Source organism: Dasypus novemcinctus, chromosome 6, assembly GCF_030445035.2.
Source record: "Dasypus novemcinctus isolate mDasNov1 chromosome 6, mDasNov1.1.hap2, whole genome shotgun sequence".
NCBI lineage: Eukaryota > Metazoa > Chordata > Mammalia > Cingulata > Dasypodidae > Dasypus > Dasypus novemcinctus.
Window position 1 is genome coordinate 2,053,749 of NC_080678.1, and position 21,281 is coordinate 2,075,029.

The following is a 21,281-nucleotide window of genomic DNA, read 5'->3' on the forward strand; positions in this document are numbered from 1 at the left end:
CAGGGCCCATTGGATGGAATGTGGGAGAGTATGGACTATGATGTGGACCATTGACCATGAGGTGCAGCGATGCCCAGAGATGTACTTACCAAATGCAATGGATGTGTCATGATGATGGGATAGAGTGTTGCTGTGGGGAGAGTGGTGGGGTGGGGGCAGTGGGGTTGAATGGGACCTCATATTTTTTGAATGTAATATTTTAAAAAAATGAATAATAAAAAAAGAATAAGCATAGTAGTAGTATTGATGTATATGTTTGCAGAAAAATCGTGTGAGATCTAGAAGAATGGATATTAAACTAATGTGTAGAGTTATAACAATAAAAATTGGAGTACCTGCAATGAGATGGTAAACTGATTATGGGGAAGAATATAGTATGAATTAAAAGACCAATGTGGTCAGGAGAAAGGAAAAGAGAGAAGAAAATACAATAATATAAAGAGTTAATAAAAGATAGAATACAGAACAGGGGTATTAGAAATAAGTCAGAAATAAGTCAGAAAATGCTGTTCTGTGACAGCAATTGGAAGATCCCTTTCCCAGAAACAGGGGAGGAGGAGACAGTTTGCTGCCAATTTTGGCTATGGATTGGGAGACTTGGCTGGCTAAGAGATATCCCTGGGAATGGCTAGGGTGAGAACCAGCCTAAGTCAGAAAGAAGCCAGTACTTGCCATTCTGACCCCAACCCCAGCCTGATGGGAAGCCAGGCTGAATGAAACTCTCAGTGTCTTCAGTAATCAGTTTCTTTCACATGGATTGGCCTGCAGCCCTAACCTAGGCTTCAGCCCTGCTTCTGGCAGGGAGGAGGCTGAGGAGCCCTGCACCAGCCTATACAGATAACTGCAGAGAACTTTCACTGGCATTGACTGAAAATCAGAAGTCTATCAGGGCAACTGCGATCAACTTGGACCTACACTGCATAGATTGCTGCCCATATCTGCAGTTCCATCCCTTCCTCAGGAAGGGGAGAAAGGGATATGAAACTTCCTCAGTCTCTCTGGGCAACTACAGTCTAGGCCTGCACTTGGATTACTACACATAGCTGTGACTCTGTCTCTACCCCTGGCAAAGGAGAAAGTTGGAAGAAGCTTCATTGGTTACTGGTGCAATGAGGGCAGCTTGAGCCTCAAGAACTTACAGCAACAACTACATGCATGGCTCCTACTGCACAACCAGCAAGGGAGAAAAGATAGGAAGCCTTAAACTAAAGAGAAAAACTGCACCCAGAATAAATACTCTAGTAAACCAGATGTGAAGACACTAACAAATTACAATCCACAACAAGAAACAGGAAGCTATGGCCCAGTTAAAGGAACAAGATAAGCCTTCAGATGACATAAAGCAATAGATACAACTAATTATAGATGTTCAAACAAACCTCCTTATTGAAGTCAATGAAATGGCTAAAGAGATTAAGGATATTAAGAAGACATTGGATAAGCACACGGAAGAATTTGAAAGCATACATCAAAAAATAGCAGATCTTATGGGAATGAGAGGCACAATCAATGAAATTAAAAAAAAATACATTGGAATCATATAATAGTAGATCTGAGGAGGCAGAAAAAAGGATTAGTGAGCTTGAAGAAATGGCCTCTGAAAGTGAACATACAAAGGAACAGATGAAGAAAAGAATGGAAAAAATTTAACAAGGTCTCAGGGAAGTAAATGACAGCAAAAGGCATGCAGTCATATGTGTCATGGGTGTCCCAGAAGGAGAACAGAAGGGAAAAGGGGCAGAAGGAATATTTAAAGAAATAATGTTAGAAAATTTCCCAACCCTATTAAGGACATAGATATCCCTGTCCAAGAAGCATAACATACTCCCATCTGAAAAAATCCAAATAGACCAACTCCAAAACACATACTCATCAGAATGTCAAAGACCAAAGATAGAGAATTCTGAGAACAGCAAGAGAAAAGTAATGCATAACATATAAGGGAAACCCAATAAGATTAAGTGATGATTTCTCACCAGAAACCATGGAGGAAAGAAGACAGTGGTCTGATATATTTAAGAGACTACAAGAGAAAAACTTCCAGCCAAGAATATTATATCCAGCAAGACTGTCTTTCAAAAATGAGGGTGAAATTAAAATATTCACAGATAAACAGAATCTAAGAGAATTTCTAAGCACGAGACCAGAATTTCAGGAAATATAAAGGGTGTGCTAGAGCCTGAAAAGAAAAGACAGGAGAGAAAGACCTGGAAGAGAATCTAGAATGAATATTATATTAATAAAAGTAACTAAAAGTGTCAAAAGAGTGGTGAAAATAAAATATGACAGATAAAACTTAAATAAGAATAAACTTAACCCATGTTGTAAAGCACTTGTATTCTGAAAACTGCAACTCAATGTTAAAACAAATCAAAAAAGCCCTAAATAACTGGAAGAACATTCCATGCTCATGGATTGGAAGACTAAATATCATTAAGATGTCAGTTCTATTCAAATTAATATACAGATTTAATGCAATCCTGATAAAAATTCTACCAGCATTAAAGACAAAATTGAAAACACAGTCATTAAATTTATTTGGAAGGGTAAGGACTCGTGAATAGCCAGAAACATTATAAAAAAGTAAAGTGAACCCACATCTCCAGACTTTAAATCATAATACCTACCTATAGTGGTTAAAACAGCATGGTACTGGCCTAAAGTTATACACAATAGACCAATGGAACCAAATTTATGGTTCAGAAACAGACCTTCACAGGTATGGTGAAGTGATTTTTGACTAACCTGTCAAACTCACACAGCTTGGGCAGAACAATCCATTCAACAAATGGTGCTGAAAGAATTGGACATCCATAGCTGAAAAAAGGAACGATGAGCCTTATCTGACACTTTATCCAAAAGTTAACTCAAAATGGATTAAAAACAACCCAAAAATTAAAAACAAAAGAAAGAACCATAGAACTTCTTAAAGAAATTATTGGAAAATATCTTCAAGACCTGGTGGTAGGTGGTTAATTCTTAAAGGAGATAAGAGAAGGACTGAGTGAACTACTGATGTTTAATGTATGTAGAAGTTTTAATTAGCTTTACTGTAAAATTGTCAAAATGTATAGAGTGGATTATAACACACAGTGAGTAACAGCTAGTTTATAAATGGGGATGTGACTGAAATTGGTAGTCTAGTTATATAAATGCCAATTGACAGAATGCTTGAGAATAATCTAGGAACTGGATAGCACAGCAAACCAAGAGGTGGGTGAGAATTGTGGTTGATGATACAGATGCAAGAGTGGCCTTTTTTAGCTAGAACAAATGTATATCACTACTGCAGGGTATTGGGAATGTGGATAAGCATGGAAAAAATACAGCTGGAGTGACCTATGGACTGTGGTTGGTAGTAATAATTTAATTTTCCTGCATCTATGCAAAAGATATACTGTGTTGATACTGAAGCAGTATGGAAAAAGTGAGCCAAATGTACACTACAGACATGGCAATAATCAGATGATATTATTTTATCTGTGGCAAATGACACAGAGCATTTTGGTGTGTTGATGGAGGGGTGTTGTTTGAGAATTTTGCACATGTGCATAAGTTTACAACTTGTGTCATAAAAAAATACATTTAAAAAACAACAGTAGGGTGTGCTGGGGGAAAAATACACCAAATTTAAGATAAGAACTATGATTACTAGTAAGCACTTGACAGTTTTCTTTCATAGTTTGCAACAAATGTCTCATGACAATGCAAGGTATTTGTGGAGGGTTGATGTGTAGGGCCCCTGTATGATGTTATGCATGTTTGCTTTGTAAGTTCACAACTTTTACTATACACTTAATTGTTATGTATATTCATATACAAATGATATAAAGATAATAATTGGATTGGTTAGGGGAAAAATACTTTGTTTAGTAGTAATATTTTGACAATGTTCTTTAATCATTAGTTTAAAAGGTTTAAAAACAATGTGCGGTCACCCCTCAGGCTGAAGTGTGGTTTGCTGGCCTGGCGGGGGAGCAGCCGCGGCAGGCCAAGCCGCTGCCCCCATAATAGGGTGGCTGGTCGGACTCACCGCCACCCCTGAAGGAAGCTCGGCATGGGCACAGAGTGCCCTCGGGTCTCCCCTTCTCGGCAGCCATGCTTCCGCGGCCGCCCCTCCTCCCGGATAGCGCCACACAATGCCTTGTGGGGCGGCACCCTTCTTCTTCTTTCTCCCTGCACAGGCCCAGGGCGGAAGATTCCAGTCTGCCCTTTTCCCTTCCCCCGACAGCAGCAACAGCCAGGTGTGGGCGGAAAAATCCAGCCCGCCCTTTTCCCTTCCCCCGACAGCAGCAACAGCCAGGCGTGGGCGGGAAACTCAAGTCTGCCCTCCACCCCAGCAACAGCAGCCACCAATCCCTAAACCCTGCCCCTTCCCCCAGCAACAGCGACAGCCAATCCCTAACCACCACCCCTCCCCCGTCCAGTACCGCCCACTGACCTTTCGCCGGCAACCAATCAGAACAGGGCGTGGCTTCGACCAATCAGCCTTCCCCAGCCCCTATAAAACTGTTGCCTCTCCCTCAGTAAAGTGGACTTGCGTGTTTACCTTGTCTCCGCGGTAGTTCTTCTGCCGTGCGCCCTCCAGTCCTGAGAGCCCCCGACAAGGGCCTGGCCTCCCTTGTCCCCAGTTCGTCGCCTGCTTCTCCGGGCGACCCCTTCGTCGCCTGCTTCTCCGGGCGACCCCTTCGTCGCCGGCTTCTCCAGGCGACCCCGTCAGCCGAACCGCGCAACCCCTTGTGAGACCGATCCCTCGTCTGCTGCCGGACCGACCCCTCGTCCCAGGTGGGACCGACCCCTCATCCCAAGCGGGACCGACCCCTCGTCCAGAGCTGGACCGACCCCTCGTCCGCAGCCAGACCCCACCTCTACCGACCGAGCAAGCCGCCGCAACAATGCAAGTTATTGGTAGTAGGGTGAGATATTATATATATTTTTTGATGTTATATGTTTGTTTTGTAAGTTCACAAGTATTATACATGTATTGTTTATGTATGTTTATGTAAGAGTGATATATTTCAATTAAAAATAAGTTAAAAAAAGAGGGGGTACCAGAAAATTGAACCTGCACTCCTTGGGTCCCTTTGCAACCCCCACCAAAACCCTCCCACTTCTGGATTTAGCATGAGACCAGAAGGCTAGGGGGGTGCTGGAGTTCAGGGAGTGCCTGGCTCAGGGAACACAGACCTGGGAGAATGCAGGATTGGTGTAGGCCCATCTGGGGAATGTGAGTTACAGGGAATGTGGCTTCAGGGACTGTGAGGTTTAGGGAACATGGACTCAGGGATTATGGATTTGGGGAACATGGGTTTCAGAAATGCCATCATGTGACCAGTGGTGTTCAGGGAATGCTGTAGTCCTCAGTCCTAGGGGAAGGGTTTTGCCTTCCCATATCTTCTGGCTTAGGTGTTAGAAACCCACAGTTTTACCTTGAGCAAGCACTACTTTTGTTGCAGTCTCTCCAGATCTTTTTTTTTTATTGACTTTGTAATAATATTACATTAAAAATATATATGTGAGGTCCCATTCAACCCCACCCCCCACCCCCCCTCTCCCCCCCCAACAACACTCGTTCCCATCATCATGACACATCCATTGGATTTGGTAAGTACATCTTTGGCCACCTCTGCACCTCATAGACAATGGTTCACATCATGGCCCATACTCTCCTCCATTCCATCCAGTGGGCCCTGTGAGGATTTACAATGTCCGGTGATTACCTCTGAAGCACCATCCAGGGCAGCTCCATGTCCCAAAGACGCCTCCACCTCTCATCTCTTCCTGCCTTTCCCCATACCCATCGTCCACCATGTCCACTTTTCCCAATCCAATGCCACCTCTTCTATGTTCTCCAGATCTTTTTGCAAACACCTCCTACTTTGTAGGTTCACAAAACTGCCTGGTCGTGCAGAATTCCATCACCACATAATAGGTCCTTTGCAGGAGAGATGACGAGGGTGAACTCACTCAGACGCCATCTCGCCCCGCTTCTTCCTGGACACCTTTAAATATACTTAATACAGCTGCAGAATTCTCCAAGATATGAAAATATGTCTTTGTTGTCTGTTTTCTAGATGCATAGGGAGTTTTCCCTGTCACAAAGCTGCTGTCCTCACAGTAGTTGAAAACTATTAAACTTCCCTACCTGGAGAATTCCTGGTATTCTCTTAAGTAATAGAGGTTTCCAATATACTGACTCTATAATCAAAGGAATTTTGCAAGGTCTAAATCAAGGTTCTACTCCATTTGGAAAGTATAATTTACCATAAATTTAAACTTATAACAAAGAGATATAAGCTTTGCCTCATAAAAGTAAATATGCTAATAAGCCAAGCTCTCAGTCTTGAAGTTTGTGCTTACAAATTTACTTCTGTAATAACAAAATTAAGCCTAAATATAATTAATGCCTAAAAGCAAACCCTTGAAAACCTCTTTGTTGTTCAGATGTAACCTACAAGTCAAACTCTCCAAGAAAACTCACTACCCTCCCCCCTATGTGGGACATGACTCCCAGGGATGAGCCTTCCTGAAATTGAAAGAGTAACATCAAATGTTGATCAGCAATGCTTTTGGAGGAAGATCTTGGCCATAAGGGGGAAATGTTAAAAGGAAAAAGTTTCTATGGCTAAGAAACTTCATAAGGAGTCAGAAGGTCATTCTGGAGATTACTCTTATGCATGTCTCAACTGGATATCACAAACAGCCAAAGTACACAAACATCAAGCAACAATGCTTCTTAAAACCCTAGGGACATTGGACATCTTAAACAAACCACATAGCTACATGAAATGGACACTCCCTCAGCACTTCTATTTAGGAATCCATGAAAACCATTTCCCCAATATAACATGGTTATATTCATTTTTAAGTCCCCTAATCATAAGCCTTCTACTTATTTTATTTAAAACTATAATTTCCTATATACCTGTTAAGTTTATTTCCCAGAGTCTTAAACCTCAGGATTTTTTCTCCCTCCAAAATTGACAATAAGGGCTTGTAAATATCTTCAACTACAATAAAATTTTTCCATTCCTCTGACCCATCATCCTTCAACATCTTGAAAAGCCAGAGCATTCATCTCCCTAAATTCCTCAAGATTGAGGAATTAGCAAAAATAGGAGTATTGTTAACTAGTGCAACAAGATTCCTTATCCCCTACTCATTATTATAACCAGTTATCTCCTTAACCCCCACATTACCTCCCTGTAATGTAATGATGTATACCCTGATAAATCTATGCCCACTCATCATGATAAAAGTGTCATGCTAAAGACAATGGGAGTAGAGGGGGCAAGGTGGCATCTGAGTAAGTACACCATCGTCATCCCTCTTACAAAAGACTGGCTGTGTGGTGATGGAGTTCTGCTGGAGCAGGCTGTTTCAGTAAGCTGCAGGGTGGGAGGTGTCTGGACATTTATCTGGTGAGACTGCAGTAGAATTGGTGTTTGCTCAAGGAGCCCTCACACAGCCTTCATGCTGCATTGGGAGAGAGGGAAGTGAGGAAGAGAGAAAGGGGAAAGGTCAGACTCCTAAGCAATTGTAAAGAGGATTCTTTGCCTGAGACCTCCTCTAGTCTTTTTTGTTGGTTTGTTTTCTTGATTTTTCTTCCTCTTTATCCCCCCCCACTGCTCCCTTTTTCTTTATATTTTTTCTCCCTTCTCTTTCTCATGCTCTGTTTTTTTCCTTCACTCTTTCCTTTTCCTTTTTTATATTGGTGCTGCAGGCAACATTTCTCATTTGCTGTACTTCCTCATCCTAAATTTACTCTTTTCTGTGTGTACTGATTTGAATACCAATGCTATCCCTTTTCCTTTACATCATTCTCTCCTCCATCATTTATTGTTTCTCTTACATTCCACCTCTCTCTGTTTAACCCCCAATATTTCTGATATTTTATCTCTAATATCTCTAATATGATTTCTATTATTTATTAATTCTTTACATTATTGTTCTCTCTTTTCATTTTCCCTCTCTCCTGACCAAATTGACCTTTTAATTCATAGTATATTCCTCCCCATATTCAGTTGACTGTCTCATAATAGGTACTCCACTTTTTTACAGTTATAACTAAACACAGTTTACGTGAGTTCTATATCCATTCTCCTAGATCTCACATGGTTCTTCTGCTAACATTCACTATCAATACTACTGTTACATTTTTATTTTCTTGTCCCTTTTGCTTTCTTTGGACCTAATATTTTCCTTCAAAGGAACTTAGTCAACAACACGGAAATAGAATAAGAAGAAAAAAGTGACAAAGAAAAGACTTAACATGCATGCAAAAACAACTAATTAAACCCCAAGACTAGACAAAGAAGATAATCAACGGAATAAACCCAACAAGATAAAATGATGACCAGACAGCAACAAAAAACTACAGAACATACCAATAATCAGAGAAAACATGGCCCAATCCAATGAAAAAACTAAAAGCCAGCACGAGAAGTGGAACATTGAACAAAAAGATCATGGAGATGATCAGGATCAATACCACAATCCAATAAATCAAAAATACACTCTCAGCAAACAACAACATATTGGAAGAGGCAGGGGAAAGAATTAGTGATGTGGAAGACAGTGCATCTGAAATCAAACAGATAGTAGAATTAATTTATGAAAAGATAGAAAAAATCCAGCAGGGACTTAGGGACCTGAACGACAACACAAAACACATAAACATACACATTATAGGCATCCTAGAAAGAGAAGAGAAGGGAAAGGGGACGAAAAGGGTGTTGGAGGAAATAATGGCTGAAAACTGCCCAAACCTATTGAGGGGGATGCATGTACATGTCCAGGAAGCATAACACACTCTAAACAGCATAAATCCCAACAGGCTTACCAGAATACATATACTTGTCAAATTATCCAATGTTCAAGACAACGAGAAAATACTAAAATCAGCAACAGAAAAGAGAACTATCACATACAAGGGAGACTCCATAAGATTAACTGTTGACCTCTCATCTGAAACCATAGAGGCAAAAAAGCAGCGGTATGACAGAGACAAGGTAGTAAATGAAAAGAATTTCCAACCAAGAATATTCTATCCAGCAAAGCTAACATTCAAAAATAATGGAGAGTTCAAAATAGTCACAGATAAACAGAAACTAAAGAGTATCCCAACAAGAAACTTGCCCTTCAAGAAATACTAAAGGGAGTTCTGCAGGAGGAAAGAAAAAAACAGGAGAGACAGAATTGGAGGAGAGTGTAAGAACAACTAAAACTACAAAAACAAAGAGAAAAAAAAATCAAACACATTAAGGCAAACACAAATCCAAAGAAAATACAGCTAATATAAGTAATTCCTTGACAGTAATAGCACTAAATGTCAAGGCATTAAATTCATCTGTTAAGAGACACAGACTGGTAGATTGGATAAGGAAATAAATCCCATCTATATGTTGTCTACCAGAAACTCATCTTAGACGCAGGGATTCAAGGAGATTGAAAGTGAATGGCTGGAAAACAATCTTACAGGCAACAATAACCAAAAAAGGGCAGGTGTAGCTATATCAATATCAGACACAATAGACTATAAATGCAAAACTGTTGTGACAAAGATAGACACTACATGTTAGTGAAAGGGAAAATCTGCCATGAAGAAAGAACAATCATAAACATTTATGCCCATCACAAAGGCACATCCAAATACATGAGGCAAACACTGGAGAAGCTAAGTGAAGGAAGAGATGCCTCTAAAATTATAGTGGAGGGCTTTACACACAACTATCACCATTGGACAGAACATCTCAAAAGATAATAAAGAAACAAAGACTTTGAACAATATTTTAGAGGATCTGGACCCAATAAACATATACAGAAAATCACACCCAAAAACAGCAGGATATACATTTTTCTCAAGGCACATGGATCATTCTCTAAGATAGACCACATAATAGGTCACAAAGAAAGTATCAATGAATTCAGAAAGATAAAAATCATAGAAAATAATTTCACTGACCACAGTGGAGTGAAGCTGCAAATATGCAAGGGCCAGAGGTCCAGATTTGGCAAAAGATAAAGAAATTAAACAACACACTCTTAGAAAACAGTGGGTCAAGATGGAAATCTCAACAGAAATTAATAACTACCTTGAAACTAATGAAAATGATAACAATATATCAAAACTTATGGGATGCAGCAAAAGCTATACTGAGGGGGAAATACAAAGCCATAAATTCATACATCAAAAAAGAAGAAAGAGCTAAAATTGAAGAACTAACTTAACAATTGGAGGAATTAGTAAAAAACAACAACAAACTAATCCCAAAGAAAAAGGAAAGAAAGAAATAACAAGAATCAGAGCACAAGTAAATGAAATAGAAAATAGGAAGGCACTTGAAAAAATAAACAAAAAAAAAAGAGCTGGTTCTTTGAGAAGATCAATAAAATTGACAAACTCTAAGCTAGACTAACAAAGAAAAAAGAGAGAAGATGCAAATATACAAAATAAGAAATGAGAAGGGATATCACCACTGACCCCACAGAGATAAAGACTATCATCAGAGGATACTTTGAAAAATTAAATTGCCATAAGAAGTCAATTTAGACAAAATGGACAAATTCTTAGAAAGACATAAGCAGCCTACATTGACAAAGAAGAAATCAATGATCTCAACAAACCGATCACAAGTAAAGAGATAGAATCAATCATTAAAAACCTCTAAACTAAGAAGAGCCCTGGGCCATATGGCTTCACAGCCATCTACCAAACATTCTGGAAAGAAATAACACCAATTTTGCTTAAACTCTTTCAAAAAATTGAAATAGAAACAACATTGCCTAAAACATTTTATGATGCCAAAATTACCCTAATACGAAAACCAAACAAAGACACCACAAGAAAGGAAAATTACAGACCAATTTCTCTAATGAACCCAGATGCAAAAATCCTCAAAAAAAAAAACCTTGCTAAACATATTCAACAACACATTAAACAAATTATGCACCACGACCAAGCGGGCTTCATTTCTGGTATGCAAGGATGTTTCAACATAAGAAAGTCAATTAATGTAATACACCTCATAAACCTATTGAAGGAAAAAAAATCACATGATCATATCTATAGATGCAGAAAAAGCATTTGACAAAATACAGCACCCTTTCTTGATAGAAACACTGCAAAAGATAGGAATAGAAGGAAACTTTCTGAATATGATAAAGCTATATATGAAAAACCAACAGCTAACATCATTTACAATGGTGAAATCCTAAAATCGTTCCCTTTAACATCAGGAACAAGACAAGGATGCCCATTATCACCCCTTCTATTTAACATTGTTTTAGAAGTACTTACTTGAGCACTGAGGCAAGAACTAGATATAAAAGGCATCCAAATAGGAAAGGAAGAAGTCAAAATTTCACTATTTGCAGATGACATGATTGTATACATAGAAAGCCCTGAGAAGTCTACAACAAAGCTGCTAAAACTCTTAAATAAGTTCAGAAATTCACAGGGTATAAGATCAATGCACAGAAATCTGTAGCATTTCTGTACACTGATGATGAGCTATCTGAGGAGGAAATCAAGAAACAAATACCATTTACAATAGTAAATTAAAAAATCAAATGCCCAGGAATAAATTTAACCAAAGATGTAAAAGACTTATACACAGAAAACTACACAACACCATTCAACCAAATCAAAGAAGACCTAAACAAATGGAAGACTATTCCCTGTTCATGGATAGGAAGACTAAATATTATTAAGATATCTATCCTAACAAAACTGATCTACAGATTCAATGCAATCCCAATAAAAATCAATGTAGCATATTTTAATGAATGAGAAAAACTATGAAATTTATTTGGAAAGGAAAGAGGCCCCAAATAACCAAAGGCATATTGAAAAAGAAAAATGAAACTGGAGGAATCACACCACCAGACTTCAAAACATACTACAGTGCTACATTAGTGAAAATGGCATGGTACTGGCACAAAGATAGACACCCTGGCCAATGGAACTGAATTGAGAGTTCTGATATCAATCCTTATATATACAGTCATTTGATATTCAACAAGAACAATAAACCCACTCAACTGGAAGAGAATGGCCTCTTCCACTAATGGTGTGTAGAGAATTGGATATCCATATGCAAAAGAAGGAAAGAGGATTACCATCTCACACCTTATACAAAAATCAACCCAAGATGGATCAAAGACCTAAATGTAAGAGCCAATACCATAAAGACATTGGAAAACAATGTAGGGAAGCATCTACAGGACCTTGTAATAGAAAATGGCTTCAAGAACTTCACACCCAAAGCATGAGCAGCACAAGAACAAATAGATAAATGGGACTTCCTCAAAATGAAAGCCTTTTGCACCTCAAAGGAGTTTGCCATGAATGTGAAAAGAGAGCCTACACAATGGGAGAAAATATTTGGTAACCATTTATCTGATAGGAGATATATGCTGCATATATAAAGAACTCCTATATCTTGAAAATAAAAAAGACAATCCACTTTAAAAATGGGAAAAAAATTTGAACAAACACTTCTCCACAGAAGAAATACAAGTGACTAAATGCACATGAAAAAAATGCCCAAAATCACTCGCTATTAGGGAAATGCAAATCAAAACTGCATTGAGATACCATCTTACTCCCATAAAAAATTAGCTATCAAAAAAATCCCCAGAAGAGTACAAGTGCTAGAGAGGATGTGGAGGAATGGGAACACTGATCCACTGCTGGTAGGAATGCAGAAGGATCCAGCCATTCTGTAGGACTGTTTGGCTGTTTCTCAAAAAGTTAGCTATAGATTTGCCACATTACCCAACAATTTCACTGCTGGATATATACCCAGAAGATCTGAAAATAAGGACACAAACTGATATATGTACACCAATGTTCAGAACTGCATTATACACTATTATCAAAAATTGAAATCAATCCAAATGCCTATCAATGGATGAATGGATAAGTGGTATATACATACAATGGAATATTACTCATCTATAGGAAGGAATACAGTACAAACACATGTGATAACATGGATGAATCTTGAGGACCTTATGGTGAGTGAAGCAAGCCAGGCACTGAAGGACAAATACTATCTGATCTCTCTGATATGAAATAAGCAAACAGAACTGTCTCAGAGAGCTAGAGACTGGAAGATAGGCTTAAAGGAATTTGTGGGGGAGAGAAAGGTTGTGAGCTTATACCTACATAGGTGAAGTCTATGATAAACTGGAGGTAAGTATTCATACAGGGAAGGGATAAAATCGGGGCATAGGGATACCTTTGGGTGGGGCTTTGTGGGCTTGAAGGGGACTAGGGTTAGGAGGATGGGTCAGATGACCCAAGGAATAGGGGCGAGTGTTGGGAGAGGAACCATTGACTATGGGAGAATGTCAGGTATATGGTTGAAACTATACTGTTGAGAAAACTCTTTAGAAAATATAATAAGGAAGGATCACATGTTTAAGGTGCTTAAGGGGGACAGCTGGTACAGGGGCAAGGTTCTAGGGAGTATGTGAGTGCTCATTTTATCATAGCATATTATATCATTGAATGGAGACCCATACAATGAGTGTGAAGGTGTACCCACATCCTGGGGAGACCTGATGCTCCCAAAGAGAGGGAATTTTTCTCTCAAGAGGATAGCTGGCTCCCAATTAGGTAGGGCAGTCTTGTATGTCAAGCCCTTAGCATTGTTGCAGTATCTGTAAATATGCTTCCTCAAGTAGTGAAGATTGAGTGTTACATTGTGCCCTGAGGGGAGGGAAAGAGAGGTATAGCATGAATGGAAGCAGGGCAACCGGGGGCAATGGAAGTGGTCCAAAAGGTCATGCAGTGATGGACATGTCCACTTACATCTAAAGTGTATAAAAGTTTATAAACTAAAACGTAAACTATAATGTAAAACATAAGGAAACTGACAATTTTGAAATTTGTGCAGTCTAAAATATAAACAATAATGTAAACAAAAATGGATCCATGTTTAATAGCTATGTTAAAAAATTTGTACAGCAGCTGCAGCAAATATAACATGAACATACAATGTGGTCATTGCTGGGGAAAGGGGAAAAGGGGTTGATGTGGATATCTGGGAGTCCCCTATATTGTGTATGTGAATTACTGTGATCTAAACCTTTTTTGAAGACAACATTAAAAAGTAAAAGAAAAAAAAGGATGTAGGCACTGAGGAAGAAATGAAAGTGCCTTGCCACTGTACATACAGGGCAACACCTATTACAATGATGAAAGGCAAAAAGTTAGAAACAAAACTTTATAACATTTTTATTTTTATTAAGATGCCAATTTATTGTTACTTTATTTTAGTACTTCTAAATTACGATGTATTCTATTTCTAAACTTTAACCCCATCACTGTATTTCAATTTCCTATTAATTGAATTTGACAACATATTAGGATTCATTTTTGAAGAAGTTTTGGACCACAGAGAGGTTCAACTATGGCGGGGGAGGAACTCTGGTGTGGGGTGTTATTGATGGGGGCATATGGATGGGGGGAGTTCTCGAGGGCATGAATATAGGGAACATAAATATGTTAGGATACATGTTGGGTATTTTTATAGTAGCTACAGTTACAAACATCAACTGAGGGAGTGCTGAGTTCCCTCCCAGGGGAATTCTGTCACATTCCCCAATGGAACATCAATAATCTCCCAAGTGCAATGGCAAAGATCAACAAGGAAGGATGGTCCAATAATGAGCCCTTGATACTGATGACTATGCTTAGGAGCCTGTGTGCCTGAAATATGAACTAGGTCTAGAGCTGTAGGGTGCCTAAGAGTTACCACCTGAGTGCCTCCACGTTGCTCAAATGTGGCCACTCTCTAAGCCAAACTCAGTATATAAATGCATTACCTTCTCCCAAACATGGGACATCACTCCTGGGGATGAGCCTCCCTGGTGCTGGGGGATTACTACCAATCACTAACTGGAAAAGCAACTGGAAAGAGACCTCGACTAAAAGGGTCAAATTATCCCAGCAGCGAATATCTCAACTTATATGTTGGATCAAGTGTTAAAAACTTCTCTTTGACCTTGAATAAAAGGGGGAAATAGCAAAGACAAATGAGTTGATATGGCTAAGAGTCTTCCAAAAAGAGTTGGGAACTCATCGGAGGGGTCATGCTTATGCACACCTCAGCAGGAGTTCAGAAAAAGCAAAGTAGATACAACCTTGGGTACTGGTTCTCCTGAAGGCTATGGAGATCCACAGGGTATATAGTCATGGCAGATGGATTTGGAGTTCTGTGCCATGTCAGAGGGCCCTACTTTGGAATTTGTACTCCTGAGTGTGATGGAGCTGGACTCAGATGTGACTTTTCTACACATGCCTCTTTTGTCACTTTTACTGAACCTGTGGCTGGTGCTAGGGATAGTTATACTCAGGAGACTTGAATCTCTGGACTGCCTATATGCCAGTTGGGCCATGAGCCTCAGCAGAGTGGCAACTCCTACTCTCTGGTTCATCAGTCTTACCCAGGTCAGCTAACAGGGAGGTGAAGATGTCAGCTAACAGGGAGGTGAAGATGTCAGCTAACAGGGAGGTGAATATGGTCAACCACCACACCAGGGAATCAAGAGTGCCTACAGGTGTAAGCAGAGGAATTGCATCCATCATCCATGTCGAATCTAAGTCCCCTCTTGATCTAGAGGTGGAGAGGACATCACCATTCCAGGGTCCACAGAATGGAGGAATAAAATATGGACTAGAGTGAACTTATAGATATTCTACTATAAAATATTGTGACAAGTAATAGATGTAATTTTAGCATAGAGGTGGAGAAAGTGGCCACAGTAGTTGCTGAGGGCAAGGAGAGGGTAGAAGAGATGTGATATGGGTCATTTCTGGGATTTTGAGTTGTCCTTAATGATATTACAGGGTCAGATGCTGGACTTTATATATCCTGCCATAACCCACTGAATGTACAGGGGGAGAGTGCAAACTATAGGGTAAACTATTATCTTTGTAGTGCAGCAGTGCCCCAAAATGTGTTCACCAAGTGTGATGAGTGTGCTGTAATGATGAGGGAGGTTGTTGGTGTGGGAGGAGTGGGGTGGGAGTTGGGAGTATACAGAAACCTCATATTTTTTAGTGTAACATTTTTTTGTTATGTATACATCTTCAAAAAATACAATTTACAAAAATGATGTTGTGGGGGGTGGGGAGTGGGGTGTTTGGGAACCTCTTATGTTTTTTGCTTTTTTATGATTTTAATGCAATATTCCTTGTGATCTATTAACTTTAATTAAAAATAAATAAAATAAAATAAATGCAAAAAAGTTAAAAAATAATAAAGACAATTGGTCATCATGATGCTCATCTGCACCCCTAATTTTGTGCCTTCACTGAAATCTACCTCCACCTGATTGGATAATTTGTGCAGAGCTAATCAAAATATGTCAACCTGAACACCTCACAATCTCCACCTCCTCTTGTGCCCATCACTGGAAACTTCTTCAAAATGTTAAATCTGGGAGACAGAATTGATTCTTGACTTCAGTCTCCTTGCCTGGTTATCTTACAATAAAACTTCTCTTCTTGAAATACTGGAGTCACAGCATTGACTTCTGTGCACACTTGGCAATGAGCCCATTTGCTTGTTAACACTCCTCATGTAAGAAACGCTTGTCTTTCTTAATGCCTCCCTTCCCCTATCAACAGCACATGTTAATCCCATGAGGCCAGGCCTGTTAGAGGTGGTAACTACCTGTTTGAAGTGCTGTCCTTGTTGGTTCCCATTGTGATCAGGATAAAGTTCATGACTCTAACCTCTGCTTAAGTGCTGAGGACCTGAGTCCTGCCCACCATGAGGCTGCTGTTCCTTCCTGTCTCCTCACCCTCTGCATATGTCTGTGTCTTGCACACTTTGACTTTATCTAGAACATGCCCTCCAGCTCTTGACCTCTCCCACCCCATCTTCAAAGGAGAGATGGGCTTTCTTGGATGTGTCCCCCAAAGTACCAAGCATTTTATTTCACAACACTTATGATGTAAGTACACCACAATTTTTGTGGGTTTTTTTTTTTTTTTGGATATTATTGGATACTGTGTTCCCCTCACAGCAGTAAAACCCAAGAGGGAAGGGGTTATATCTAGAATGTTTTAACCATCATCCAGCAGAGTGCATGATATATTCCAGGCATGCAAGGTATATTTGTGGGAGAAGGGGAGGGAAGGGATATGTGGTAAGTAGAGAGGAATAGGAAGGGAACGTGAGCAGTCTGTAAGCATCTGAAGATGTGCCTACATTGCAGAAAAGCTGTTATGGTAGGTAAAGAAATACGTGCAGATCATTTAGCAGAGCAGCACTTGAAGGGGGGGACTCAATAAGCAGTTGTTGCTTCTGCTGTTGTGATATTATAATATATGAGCATTTTCCTGACAGGGAAATATCCAGAACCCAGCTGTTCAAATCTTGCACACCTCTGTCATCTTTTGGAACCTACCAACATGCTTTGCTCCTTCCCTGTCAAAGACCTTGATGCACCTCCTTTCCTAAGGTGTACGTCATAGATTTGGAGAAAGTTGAGCATATTCAGGATGAAATCCTAGGTTACTGCTGTCTTATTGATGTTTTAGTTGGTTTAATAAACTTTATTTACACAAACCCCAAACTGTAAGTGTGTGTTTCTCACTGAGGTAGCGCTGGCTCAAGAGCACTGCTGGCTTTGTCACAAGGACACAGCAACCCCTGGGGATTATGACATAATTCCAGGGAGGATCCTTAACAATTGATCCTGGTCCTTATCTGTTACTTGTATAGAAAGGAAACTCAAAGTACATTGGTGGAATTGATTGTTAAGACCGAAATCTAAAGGCCAGACACAGGGATAAAACCCCACAGACTCAAAGGAAGCCTGCACACAGCCAGCATATTTTTCATGTTTGTGAACAAACACACTAAGGTGCTTGGATAAACTCAGCATGGTGTCAGATGCAGGATGGATACTGGACCTGCCCATGGGATCACAGGTTCTTGTCCTTGATACTGAGGCCAGATGGGTTGACTTGTCTTCCCTGTGCAGAGACATAGCCCCACGGATGATGGTGTAACTTCCCCCATCTACAGAGGCAGTGAAAGAAGGAGACCATTGTGAAATGACCACTATGGGCCAGGATGGGGCCCTCGCTGCTGGGATATGGCTGGGAAGCCAGCTCTCAAGCTCTCTCTAAACAGCTGGCCCCAGCAGGAGACTCTTAACCCCACAATTCTGCCAGCAGAGCTAATCAAGGCAGCCCCCTGTGCTGTTTGCTGTGCTCACACCCTGGGCAATCAGTGGGGTAGGCCAATGGCCAGGATACATCTTACAGTCTCACAGGTAGCCCTAGACAGGAGACATGGGATGTTGGATGTGTAAAGGCTTGCCCCATGATGTTCCAAAGGAGGGCACTGAAGAGGGGGCAGTCTGAGTCACACAGGGATAGTACATCTATGTGCCTGGATCACACAGAGACTAAGGTCCACAGGCCTGGGTCACACAAGGACTGAAGAGAATGTATGCACACCTGGATCACATAGGCAAGGTTCACAACCTGCCATGTCTGGAAGCATGGAAGGTAGTGCACTCAAAGGTAGTGCACTCACCAGTCAAATTCAGGTGCTCACCAGTAAGAATCAATTCATCCCACATTATATTTAATGGCCAAGGCCCTGTGGCTGAGCCTCAACTGTAGGTGATTTGTGTTTCAGTCTAAGGGATTCCAGTGCCAACTGGACTAATCTGGGCCACAGGAGGTCCTGCTAACCAGCACTCCATAGGGCAGTGAGGTGCTATTTTGGGCAGAGAAGATTATGGAAGACTTTGGAGGTGAGGAGACATTTGATCTGACTTTGACTATGTACTGGCTTTGAATGTAGAAGGGAAGATTCTGGCCAAAAACCCTTGGGCAAGTGGATGATTGGGGATAACATATGGGAAAGCCAGTGATACATAGATACTGGTACAGCCAATCATCCCTTTCAGCTAGAACTTGGGGTGCAAAGAAGGGGTAATGAGAGTTAAGGAAAACTGCATCAGTAGAGGTCTAGGGGACAATTTTAGGGATCATGTCTCTCTGAGGGGTCACCCAGAGCCTGGCATGTTTCCTAGTGTGTAGCTCTCAGGACTTGGATATGATTCTGTAGGAACAAAATTAATTATGTGCTCACACCGTGAAGCACCTTTCTGGGGGTGATGTATCAGATCCATGTATTTCTAGCTAAATGACTAAAAAAGAAAAGCCACACCAACTTGGCCAGCATCCACATCTGAGGATGATTTTGCTAAAATGTGATAGCTAGGTATCATTTCTATAACCGTGGTCTTCAGAAAATGGGCTTGGGACAGCATAGGGTGAAAGAATGGCATTTAATGCCCAAAGAAGAAGAAGAGTTTTCTCAGAGCTTCCTTGAACTCCTTGTTCCTCAATGTGTAGATGAATAGGTTCAGGGTGGGCTCAGAGCCATGTAAAGAACTCCAGCTACTTTGCTTCTCTTGGGACTATAGCTGGAGGTCAGGCTGATGTAGTGTCCGAATATGGCTGAATAATAGAGACGAGGATGATGTGGGAAGAGAAGGTGCCACTTGTCCTTGGCTGAATGGATGAACAAGATGCTGGCAATAATGAGCCCATATGACACAAGGGTGAGGAGAAGGTTGATCAACCCAAAGAAGGCATTGGCGAAGATGACCATGGTGTTGTTAACATGGGTGGGACTGAAAGAGAGCAGCAACAGTGGGGGACTCTCACAGAAGTGAGTGATAACATTGAAGCACAGAAGAAGAACCATGCCATCAGGTGAGTGTGTATAGGTTTTCAGGGTGCAAATCACCCAGAATGCCACAGCCAGAACACCACACACCTGAGGACTCAACAGTGCTTCATAATGCAGTGGCTGGCTGATGGTCACATAGAGGTCATAAGCCATGACCACCAGCAGCTCAGCAGATATAAATCAGGCAAAGAAGAGTTGGGCCATGCACCCCTGGAAGATGATGGCATTTTCCTTTGGGGTCAAGATCACAAGAACCTTGGGCAGCACAGAGGAGGTTCAGATGATGTCTACGGTGGCCAAGTTGGAACAAAAAATGTTCATTGGGTTGTGTAGGCTGGAGTTTCTGGTAACAACAGCAATGATCAGAGTGTTGCCCATAAGGGCAATGGTGTAGAGGCAGAGGGAGCAGGTGAGTAGGGGAAGCTCAGGGTGCTCTGAGAAGCCCAACAGCATGAACTCCATGACTAGCATCTGTTTGGACTACTTCACTTGGTTGGGTGCAGCTTCTGGGCCTAGATCTGTGTGACCTTCTTTCTCGGAATTCTGATGTTCTCTGCAGAGAGGATCTGATACTCTTCAGACTCGTATTTCCTTGCATGACCATCTTAGAACCCAATCTGCTCTGAGAAAGGGAAGGAGTCAAACAGTTTAATTGATGAAGTGTCATTTATTTCCTTAACTACCACTTACCCCAATGCTTTTTTGAAAACCACATGTCCTTTATTGTCATTTCCTTTCATGTTCCACCTTGAAAACTTTTTCCTCTAGATTTGTTTTTAGGGGGTCACCTGCCCTCACTCTATTTACTTTAGACTTTTTAGTAGCTCTAGGATGACCAGTTTCTTGCCCCAATAATCCTCTCCTTCATCTATGTTTTTTACTGAATCCAGCTCAAACTCCCTAAGAAGAAACCCAGATACTGGTGTTCTCCTGCTTAAAACTGATGACTTATGCCCAGTTTCTCCAGTTATGACAGATCTTCCTGCATGAGGTGGAAGACCCAGATGATATGGCCCTATGGGCTTCTTGCAGGGTTTCTTGCTAAAGTTATCTGTTTCCATTCCCTACATCCAATAGATGATCCCTGAATATACTAATTGGGTCATGTCCTTGTATTTAATTGAAGCTAGAAAGAAATAAACAGAGTGAGGACATGCAGAGTTCTTTTTCCATGCACAGAAGTAGAAAAATGGTCCTCCTTACTTGCACCTGCAATTTTCATGCACTTGCCACTCATTCATAATAACTAACTCAGGGGAAGAACCCTAGTCAAGTGAATATGGAAAATGCAGTTTTTATCATCATATTCAGTTCAATGTAGGCAGGAATATAGAAGAGGGCATTGGTTTCTGCTTTTTCAGTGCAAACAGAACAGTGGGGTAGTTTGAATCTTTATGTACCAAAGAAAAACATGTTGTTAATCTTAGTTAATTCCTGTGGGTATAAATACATTGAAAGTGTAGGACCTTCTGATGAGGTTACTTCAGTTAAGATGTGATCAATCTCAATAAGGATGATTCTTTATCCTATTACTAGAGTCTTTTG

General features: G+C 40.6%; 1 pseudogene; it reads right to left on the reverse strand.

The window, feature by feature from the left end:
* Positions 1-19,406: 19,406 nt before the first annotated feature.
* LOC139439206 (olfactory receptor 13A1-like) lies at positions 19,407-20,198 on the reverse strand (annotated as a pseudogene).
* Between the last annotated feature and the right edge of the window lie 1,083 nt (positions 20,199-21,281).